Genomic DNA, 11,348 nt, shown 5'->3' on the forward strand with positions numbered 1-11,348 from the left:
TAACCTTCACCTAAAACAACTACAAACTTGGTGGAGTAGAAACTCTTGAGCTTACCCCCCTCACAAAAACACCAAAATCACAGCAAACTGCTGAATAACCATCAACAAAAAAATGCTGGAACCTACCAGAAAAGATATCCTACATCCAAAGACAAAGAAGAAGCCACAATGAGATGGTAGGAGGGGTGCAATCATGATAAAATCAAATCCTATACCTGCCAGGTGGGTGACCAACAAACTGGAAAATAACGATATCACAGAGGTTCTCTTACAGGAGTGAAAGTTCTGAGTCCCGGGTCAGAATCCCCAGCCTGGGGGTCTGGCATTGGGAGAAGGAGTCCCCAGACCATCTGGCTTTGAAGGCCAGTGGGGTTTGATAGCAGGAATTCCACAGGACTGGGGGAAACAGAGACTCCACTCTTGGAGGGGGCATACAAAGTCTCAGGCACACCAGGACCCAGGGGAGAAAGCGGTGACCTCATAAGATCCTGGGTCAGACCTACCTGCTAGTATTGGAGGGTCTCCAGTGGAGGCGGGGGGCAGCTGTGCCTCATTGTGAGAACAAAGACACTGGTGGTGGTAGTTTTGGGGAGTACTCATTGGTGTGAGCCCTCCTGGAGGTGGCCTTTTTCTCACCAAATATTGGACATCTCAAATAATGTGTTTTTTTTTAACATCTTTATTGGAGTATAATTGCTTTACAATGGTGTGTTAATTTCTGCTTTATAACAAAGTGAATCAGTTATACATATACATATGTTCCCATATCTCTTCCCTCTTGCATCTCCCTGCCTCCCACCCTCCCTATCCCACCCCTCTAGGTGGTCACAAACCACCGAGCTGATCTCCCTGTGCTATGCAGCTGCTTCCCACTAGCTATCTATTTTACGTTTAGTAGTGTATATATGTGCATGCCACTCTCTCACTTTGTCACAGGTTACCCTTCCCCCTCCCCATATCCTCAAGTCCATTCTCTAGTAGGTCTGTGTCTTTATTCCCGTCTTACGCCTAGGTTCTTCATGACTTTTTTTTTTTTTTCTTAGATTCCATATATATGTGTTAGCATACGGTATTTGTTTTTCTCTTTTTGACTTACTTCACTCTGTATGACAGATCTGGGCCCATCCACCTCACTACAAATAACTCAATTTCGTTTCTTTTTATGGATGAGTAATATTCCATTGTATATATGTGCCACACATTCTTTATCCATTCACCCTATAATGGACACATAGGTTGCTTCCATGTCCTGGCTATTGTAAATAGAGCTGCAATGAACATTTTGGTACAGGACTCTTTTTGAATTATGGTTCTCTCAGGGTATATGCCCAGTAGTGGGATTGCTGAGTCATATGGTAGTTCTATTTGTAGTTTTTTAAGGAAACTCCATACTGTTCTTCATAGTGGCTGTATCAATTTACATTCCCACCAACAGTGCAAGAGTGTTCCCTTTTCTCCACACCCTCTCCAGCATTTATTGCTTCTAGATTTTTTGATGGTGGCCATTCTGACCAGTGTGAGATGATATCTCATCATAGTTTTGATTTGCATTTCTATAATGATTAATAATGTTGAGTATTCTTTCATGTGTTTGTTGGCAGTCTGTATATCTTCTTTGGAATAATGTCTATTTAGGTTTTCTGCCCATTTTTGGATTGGGTTGTTTGTTTTTTTGTTATTGAGCTGCATGTGCTGCTTGTAAATTTTGGAGATTGATCCTTTGTCAGTTGTTTCATTTGCAAATATTTTCTCCCATTCCGAGGGTTGTCTTCTGGTCTTGTTTATGGTTTCCTTTGCTGTGAAAAAGGTTTTAAGTTTCATTAGGTCCCATTTTTAAATTTTTGTTTCTATTTCCATTTCTCTAGGAGGTGGGTCAAAAAGGATCTTGCTGTGATTTATGTCATAGAGTGTTCTGCCTACGTTTTCCTCTAAGAGTTTGAGAGTATCTGGCCTTACATTTAGGTCTTTAATCCATTTTGAGTTTACTTTTGTGTATGGTGTTAGGGAGTGTTCTAATTTCATACTTTTACATGTACCTGTCCAGTTTACTCAGCACCACTTACTGAAGAGGCTGTCTTTTCTCCACTGTATATTCTTGCATCCTTTATCAAAAATAAGGTGACCATATGCACATGCATTTATCTCTGGGCTTTCTATCTTGTTCCGTTGATCTATATTTCTGTTTTTGTGCCAGTGCCATACTGTCTTGATTACTGTAGCTTTGTAGTATAGTCTGAAGTCAGGGAGCCTGATTCCTCCAGCTCCATTTTTCATTCTCAAGATTGCTTTGGCTATTCGAGGTCTTTTGGGTTTCCATACAAATTGTGAAATTTTTTTGTTCTAGTTCTATGAAAAATACCAGTGGTAGTTTGATAGGGATTGCATTGAATCTGTAGATGGTTTTGGGTAGTAGAGTCATTTTCACAATGTTGATTCTTCCAATCCAAGAACATGGTATATCTCTCCATCTATTTGAATCATCTTTAATTTCTTTCATCAGTGTTTTATAATTTTCTGCATAGAGGTCTTTTGTCTCCTTATGTAGGTTTATTCCTAGATATTTTATTATTTTTGTTGCAATGGTAAATGGGAGTATTTTCCTAATTTCACTTTCAGATTTTTCATCATTAATGTATAGGAATGCAAGAGATTTCTGTGCATTAATTTTGTATCCTGCTACTTTACCAAATTCATGGATTAGCTATAGTAGTTTTCTGGTAGCATCTTTAGGATTCTCTATGTATAGTATCATGTCATCTGCAAACAGTGACAGCTTTACTTCTTCTTTTCTGATTTGGATTCCTTTTATTTATTTTTCTTCTCTGATTGCTGTGGCCTAAACTTCCAAAACTATGTTGAATAAGAGTGGTGAGAGTGGGCAACCTTGTCTTGTTCCTGATCTTAGTGGAAATAGTTTCAGTTTTTCACCATTGAGGACGATGTTGTCTGTGGGTTTGTCATATATGACCTTTATTATGTTGAGGAACGTTCCCTCTATGCCTACTTTCTGCAGGGTTTTTATCATAAATTAGTGTTGAATTTTGTTGAAAGCTTTCTCTGTCTCTCTTGAGATGATCATATGGTTTTTCTCCTTCAATTTGTTAATATGGTGTATCACGTTGATTGATTTGCGTATATTGAGGAATCCTTGCATTCCTGGAATAAACCCCACTTGATCATGGTATATGATCCTTTTAATGTGCTTTTGGATTCTGTTTGCTGGTATTTTGTTGAGGATTTTTGCATCTACGTTCATCAGTGACATTGGCCTGTAGTTTTCTTTCTTTGTGACATCTTTTTATGGTTTTGGTGTCAGGTTGATGGTGGCCTTGTAGAATGAGTTTGGGAGTGTTCCTCTCTCTGCTATATTTTGTAAGAGTTTGAGAAAGATGGGTGTTAGCTCTTCTCTAAATGTTTGATAGAATTCACCTGTGAAACCATCTGGTCCTGGGCTTTTTTTTGTTGGAAGATTTTTAATCACAGTTTCAATTTCGGTGCTTGTGATTGGTCTGTTCATGTTTTCTATTTCTTTCTGGTTTCAAATAATGGTTTTAAACACTGGGCATTATGCAGCAGGACAGTCATTTCTGAGGGAGAAAAAAAATATTAACTGAGGGCTATGACTGCCTTACTTGCACCCTGGATAGTGTTTCCAGCCCATAGTTCAGGGAGAAGACACCTAGGTGGAGCCTGGTGGTGTTGCTCAGTTGAGATAATGAAGTTGAGAACTGGTGAGGTCAAGGCAGCTGCAGTTCACAGGGTCAAATAGCAGACAGGAGAGTCCTATAGAGCGAGAGCTCTGCATAGATAAAGGAATTACTTCTTGAATTTCAACTGAATACTAATCAGTGAATCAGTGTCAGGAAACTACCTGAATTTTTATAAAGTACTATTTGGAAGAAACAGAAAGAAATATCTGCAGGGTTAACACAGGGTCAGGAAAAGTTTGTGTCCTTACCAGCCAAAGTAGTAATTCAATAGTAGTAACATCATAATTCAAAGGGTTAGAATAAACAAAAGTGTATTCGGTCAGTGGTGGAGAAATATTAATAGACCAAATTCTCCTCTGCTTCTTCCTACAAAACTTAAAACAACCCTGAAAAGGATTAATCTAGCACCCAGCAAGGTAAAGTTCAAAATATCTGGCATTCAATTAAAAAATTGCCAGATGTGCAAAGAAATCACCCATATAATGAAAAAAAATATTCAATCAACAGTAATAGACTCAGAAGTGACAGATGATAGAATTAGTAGACAAGGATAATAAAACAGTTAATATAATTATCTTCCAAATGTGCAATAAGGTAGAGGGAAGGATGAATATATTAAGAAAAGCGATGAATGATATCAAAAAAGTATCAAATTGAATTTCTAGTTCCATAAAATGTCTGATATTAAAAATATACACTGGGTGGGATTAACAGCAGAAGATATAAATGAACTTGAAATATAAAGCAATAAACAATAAAACTATCATAAAACAATAAAAACTATCCAAAATTATATATATAGAGAAAAAAATATTAAAACATACTAACAGATCAAGTAGTCCAATGTATGTGTCTGGCGTACTTGAAGGAGACAGAAGAGTAAGGAATAGAAAAAATATTTGGAGCAATAGTGACTGACAATTTTACAAATCTGATGAAAATTATAAAACCAAGAATCCAAGAAGCTCAACACACTTCACACAGAAGCAACATGAAGAAGTCTATACCATGACATACAATCAAATTTCTTAAAGTGACTGCTAAAGGGAAATTTTTAAAAAACAGCCAAAGAAAAAAGAATCATTACTTAAAGAAGAACAGATATAAGATGATTGCAGATAGAAAACTTCTTTTTGCAATCAATGCAAGGCAGAAGAATGTGGAGTAACATTTAAAATACTGAAATGAAAAATGAGAACCTGGAATTCTATACCCAGCAACAATATCTTTCAAAAATGAAGGCAAAATAGAGACTTATTCAGGCATACAAAAGGTAAAATAATTCATCATTAGCACCATGAGTTATGTTCAGGGAAGTCCTTCAAGCAGAAAGAAAATAATACCAGATGGAAACATGCATCTACACAAAGAAATAAAGAACACTGCAAATGATAAATATGTGGGTGAATATAAAAAAACCTCTGCTTATTTTTAAAACCTTTCTGAAGGAAAATTAAATTGTTAAGGGAAAAATAATAACATGTATTATCAAGGCCATAACAAATGAAGAAATAAAATGCATGATAACCGTATCACAAAGGCTGAATAAATGGAAGTACACAGTTTTAAGGCTCTTTTACTGTAAATGATATGCTATCACTCATTTCTTACCAGCAGAAACTGAGGTGGCTGTAGGAGCAGGCCACCCAGGTAAACCATCTTATACACCAGGTATCCTTCTTTGTGGGAGTTCCTTTCATGCTCACTGGTGCTGACTGGGGAAGGGGGACATACAATGGAGGGTGGATGTCTGTAAGAGTCAGGCTTGCTAGTAATAGCCCAGTAGAGGTAGATTCAAAGGAGGATAGAACCCCAAAACCAAAGACTTTTTTGTTTCCCTCTCAGCTTCTGTAGGAAGAAGCAGTGCCTTCTGTCTGTCTTACTTGTATTTTTAGTGTTGCTGAACTACCACACATCTGGAATCCAACAGAATTCTGTGCTCCTGGGGCATCCAGAACTCTGTATGCACGTGGGATGCCCAGGAATGGTGCCAAACATACTGTGCTTATCTCCTCTGCTCACGCACATGCTCCTGTATCCAATTCAACTTCCTTAACAAAGGACAAGTTCAAAGATAAAATTATTATTAAGAATTTCATGAAGGCAATAGGACAGCATTAACCAAACAGGAGGCCCTTCCGCAGGTTCTGTGTGCCTGCACAGTTCTCATGCCATAAATCTTGCCCTGAGCGATACATCCAGGAACTCAGTAAAGATCGAGTGAAAGTCTTGGTTTATGTTAAGGGCTGAGCACTGGTTGGCCTTCCACTTGGTGGGATTGGCCTTATTGCCTCTTTTTCTGTTCACTTCCCTGATAACTTGCCCAGGTACAGAAGTAGTGTTTTCACCCTCCTGGTTTTGTTATCCCATGTAATATGATGCCAAAAGGTGTAGAAAGTTTCTGGTTTCCAATGACCCACTGAAGCCCTGTGTACTGGCAGCTGTTCACCTTGGCCACCAGTCAGGGCTTCAGCTATACCTGGTAGTATGGTGGGGGAGCCACTGGGGTTAAATTCAACATTGAAAAGTATTAATTTAAGCCATAACGCCAAGAGGAAAATTTGAAAATCTTTATGATCATTTCAAAATGCGCAGAAAAAGATTTGATAAAACTAACATCCACTTGTGATTTTGTTAAAAAAAAGTCTTTGAAATCTAGATATAAAAAGGAACTTCCTTAACCTAATAAAGAATATTAAAAAATTTACAGCCAACAAACATTCAGTGATAAAATATTTAAAGCTTTCCCTTTGAGAATACAGAATATGTAAGAATGCCTTCCATCATCACTTCTATTCAACATTTTAGCATGAAAAAGACATAAAAATTATTTCAAAAAGAAAAATAAAATAGTCATTATTTACTGGTGGCATAATTATGTAGAAAAAAATATAATGCAGATAATTTAAAAAGAAGTTTAGCAGAATTGCAAGATACAGAATTAAAATACAAATGTCAATGTAGACTTCTGCTTTAAACCATGGCAGAGTAGTTAGTAACAGACTAGCCTTTCTACTTAAATAACTGGACAAGATATGTGAGGCAAGATTTCAGGCCTTGGGTATGAGTCAGCATATAGCTGTCATCCCTGAGAGAAGTAAAAAACATGATATAAAGTCCCATGTTCACTGCAGCTCTCTGTCTGAAGTCAATTTCCGGATTACAGCTTACAAAGCTGGAAAACAAGCAAAGCACATCAGTTCCACTTGCCTGTGGAGACAGATTTCAGAATTTGGGGCTATCAGATTAGCTGGAATCTGCAGGGCAGGCAGGAAAGAAGAAAGATGCACATAAGGTAGGAACCAAAAGTCTCTTTGGGGGTTCCCTATAAGTCCTTACTCAAGGATTAGGCTGTGCATATACAATGAAAACCTTTACAAGGCTTACTAAAGACTAGTTGTTGTGAGATTGAGAGAGTAATAAAGATATTAGAGGTTGGCCAGAAATGGGAAATGAAATTCCCATCCAGGTAGAGTGAGGAAACCTCAGAAACACTCAGGGATAAAACTGAGACACCAGAAAGGCCATAGCTTAGGTGCAATAACCACTAAGGCTTACTGGAGACCTATACTAACAAAGCTCAAAATCAAGCCTGGACAAGAACAGGAGGGAATTTGAAGATAGCCAATGTAGAGGGTCTTGGAAAACATTTTGGAATTTTCACTGATCCACTGTAACAGAGTATAGAGCCAAGCCTACATAAATGCAAGTTGATTGGATATATTGAACTGACTGCAAGAAAAAAAAAAAAACGACAACACTTTTCAGGGGAATATAACGGAATTCAGTGTCCTTACAGCATATCACCCACAGCATCCAGTACACAATGAAAGGTTACCATATCTGCAAAGAAACAGGAAAATATGACCAACAACAAAGAAAAATAGCAGTCAATAGAAATAGTTGTTGAGAAGGCGGAAATGTTTAATTTCAAGGTGAAGTGTTTAAAACAGCTATTATAAATATGTTCAAGGGCTTAATGGGAAATATGGCCACAATGAGTGAAGAGTCAAGGAATCTCAGTAGTGAAATAGAAATATAACACTTAAATGGAAATTTAGTGATTCTACAGTAAATGACTTTTAAAAATTACTGAATAAGCTTCAGGGCAGAATAAAGACAGTTGAAGTGGGAATCCAATCTGAAGAACAGAGGATAAGAGCTTGGAAACTAACAGAGCCTCAGGGATTTAGGGTGACACAATTATCACCATATAACTGGAATCCCAGAGTGAAAGATCACTTATGATGGGCCAGAAAATTTATTAAAAAGTATATCCAAAGCTTTCCAAGTGATATAAAGTATTGGCTTATAAATCCAAGAAGTTCAGCACAATCAAAGTAGGGTAAATACAAAGAGAAGTACACCTACACACCTAGATACGTGATAGTCACACTGCTGAAAACCAAAGGTAACATGTGGAAAGCAGTGTGAGGTGGAAAAAAAAAGATAGATTGCAACAGAGGACTAGTTAGGTAAATAATGGCAAACCTCACATCAGAAACATGGAGGCAAGAAGATCCAGAATTCTAAATAACCATCAAAAAAGAGAGGGAAGAAAGCCCTTTTCAGATAACTAAAGCTGAGAGAAAGTATCACCAACACACTTGGTGTTGCTAATTCTGCAATATGAAGGGAATTGGTTCCATTGGAGATGTAGGAAAGAATGAAACACCAGAAATGGTAAATATTAGAGTAAAAATTTTAAGTTGAGGTTTTACAATGCATTTAAAAGAAACATACATGACAACAATAATACAAAAGATAGGGTGGGAGTGTGAAAAATAGAATTACACTCTTACAAGGTTTGTACATTTGTGAAGTATCATTTATGAACAGGAGGTGTGAAGTACTGTGTGTGAAATGTGAAACTGTGAACTCCAGCTCTGCAATGCTGGAGTTGGGGAGAAAACTGAGGGTGTTATGAAAGAAGAACATAGGGGGATCCCTCCTAAATATGTAATATTAATGGATATAATATTGATGAATCTTAGCAATTATTTAAGTATGCATACTATTAATCCTAGAATTGTAGAACACTACATCTAACAGTTGCAGAATACACATTCTTTTCTAGTACACTGAGAGCAATCATTGAGATAAACCATATGCTGGGCTATAAAATGAGTCTCAATAATTTTCAAAAGTTTGAAATCTTATAGAGTATGTTGTCTAACAAATTGTAATGAAATTAAAAGTCAGTAACAATAAGATATTTATAAGACACCCAAATACTTGAAAACTAAACAACAGAATTCTAAACAAATAACAGTGATAAAAGAAAAACTCACAGAAAGGGAAATTTAAAAATAATTTCAAATGACTTCTAGTTAAAACACAACATACTAAAATTTATGGGATATTAATAAAGCGGTTCTTAGAGGTAATTTTCTAGATTTAAATGCTTATATTATTAAAGAATAAAAGTTTAAATCAATTTTTTTTTAGTTTCCACCTTAAAGACATAGACAAATAAGAAAATTAAATAGAAAAAAAGAAATAACAAAGAGCAGAAATCAATGAAATATTAAACAGACATTAGAGAAAATTAACAAAGACAAAATTTGGCTTTCTGAAAAGAAATACATTTGAATCTCAGAAATACTTCTGTTAGGAGGGCAAAATAGTACAGCACCTTGAAAAAACACTTTGGTATTATATTTTCATTTAGAATGTGCACATGCTGTAGAAATCTGTGATTTTACTCCAGGTTACAAGCCAAAGAGAAATTCTTGCGAATCTTCACCAGGAAAATCATATAAAAATATTTATAAGCACACTGTTATAGAACAAACCTAAAAACAGCCCTAAAGCACTATCACAGGACAATAGATATAGGAATTGTGGCATATTCATGGGTTAGAATAGTATAAGGAATTAAAACAAATCGATTACAGCAATTAATTTAATTAAAACTTTTCTTGTGTACCTATTAGGTGTTAGGCACCTGGGATACGTCAATTAATAAAACTGACAGAATAGATCTCTACTCTCAAGCAACTTACATTCTGAGGTGAAGAAAGATAATAAACAATTTACATAATATATAAGTAAATTATGTATAAATTATACTAAAAAGTGATGAATGACTATTAACAAAGGAACCAGTAAAACATGGTAAGGGGACACTTGAATTTGAGTTGGAGAAACTGAGGAAGTAATACACAAGGGGAGTATATTATCAATATTATGTGTACCACTAAGAAGGAGAAAATGCTATCAGGGAATTATTTATGAGCTGCATCCTGATTTGAGAAATGTTTGTGAAATATGTCATTGACATTTTGGGTTAAATGCTCAATAAGCAGAAAAAAAGAAGTAAATGTGAACATTTTCAGCTCACTACAAGTTATGCTTTTTATGTATGCCATTTGATGATTAAAGAAATAGCTGGCAACTCTACATTTGAAATTATATCCTCAAAATATTTGTAATATATGGTCCATATTTCTTCTGTGTACATAAAATAATTCTCTATATATGTTCTCACTATTAATCATCTGAAGAACTTTTTGAGATAATCTTCTTCTAGATTTCAGAGACAATATTGCATTCAATTATTCAAAAAGCAAACAAACACTGAAATATGTGTTTAATAACATGTCAGTTCTCTTCATGGAGTTCATTCTATATATGTGCTATATAACTGTAATTTCAAATATAGAAATCAATAGAAATGTTTTTTTAAAGTTTATTAATTTTCTGAGTTTTGAAAAGGAAGGCTTTCTTTAAGAAAACATACCCATTTTCCAGGTTTTGTTAAGTGATTTAAATATAGTACAATAGATTAAAACCAAGACTTTCAAGTATGGACTTAGAGGATCACAGAGTTTTTAAATGAACTTACATGAAAAATCATTCGTTTAAATTTTTAAACAAAATTCACCCTAAACATCTCCCTGATGTTGTTCTAGGACAATCCCACAGAAATAATAATGTGTGTGTTTGACCTAGTAAGTAGCCGATTCCAGCTACTGAGAAAGCAAATTTGGATAATTCAACTTTTAAAATCTAAGGCAAAAGACTGCTTAACAAGATTAAGTAATTTGATATGCTATTTCTTATTTTAATATATTCAATGAATTTCATACATTTTGACAGGATTATAATTTCTGCAAATTGATCCAAAATGATTCTCCCAAATTTCAATCTATATGCACATTTATCTAGACGAAAGATGATGGCACATATAATTATTAGATTCTAGTTTACAATTCAACTTACCACAAATTTAACTAAATGACATATCTGCCACTATATAATAAAGAAATAGGCATATTCATAACATGTATCTGGATGTTTAATTTTATGTAAAGCCATTTATTTCTTGTTCAATGTCCCTAGATATATTTTATTTGATATTTGGTTAGTGTATTCCTCATAATTTCTTCTAATATATATTTGTGCCTAGGAGGGAATTTTAAATTATACATGTTCCAAGTATTGAAGAACAAGCATGAGTTGAAAAATAAATAATTGAGGCCTGGATAACATGAGACTCTCCCACACCAAAAGTGTAAAGTATTAAAAGTTAATTTGAAACATGATTTTTTGGAGTTTAGTTATTTTAAAGGATGCTTGCAAAACTACTTTGCAATAGCCATATTCATGGAAGGTAAGTTCGCTAGTGCCCACCTT

The sequence above is a fragment of the Monodon monoceros genome, unplaced genomic scaffold, assembly GCF_005190385.1.
Source record: "Monodon monoceros isolate NGI ecotype Baffin Bay Population unplaced genomic scaffold, NGI_Narwhal_1 Super_Scaffold_14, whole genome shotgun sequence".
Lineage (NCBI taxonomy): Eukaryota > Metazoa > Chordata > Mammalia > Artiodactyla > Monodontidae > Monodon > Monodon monoceros.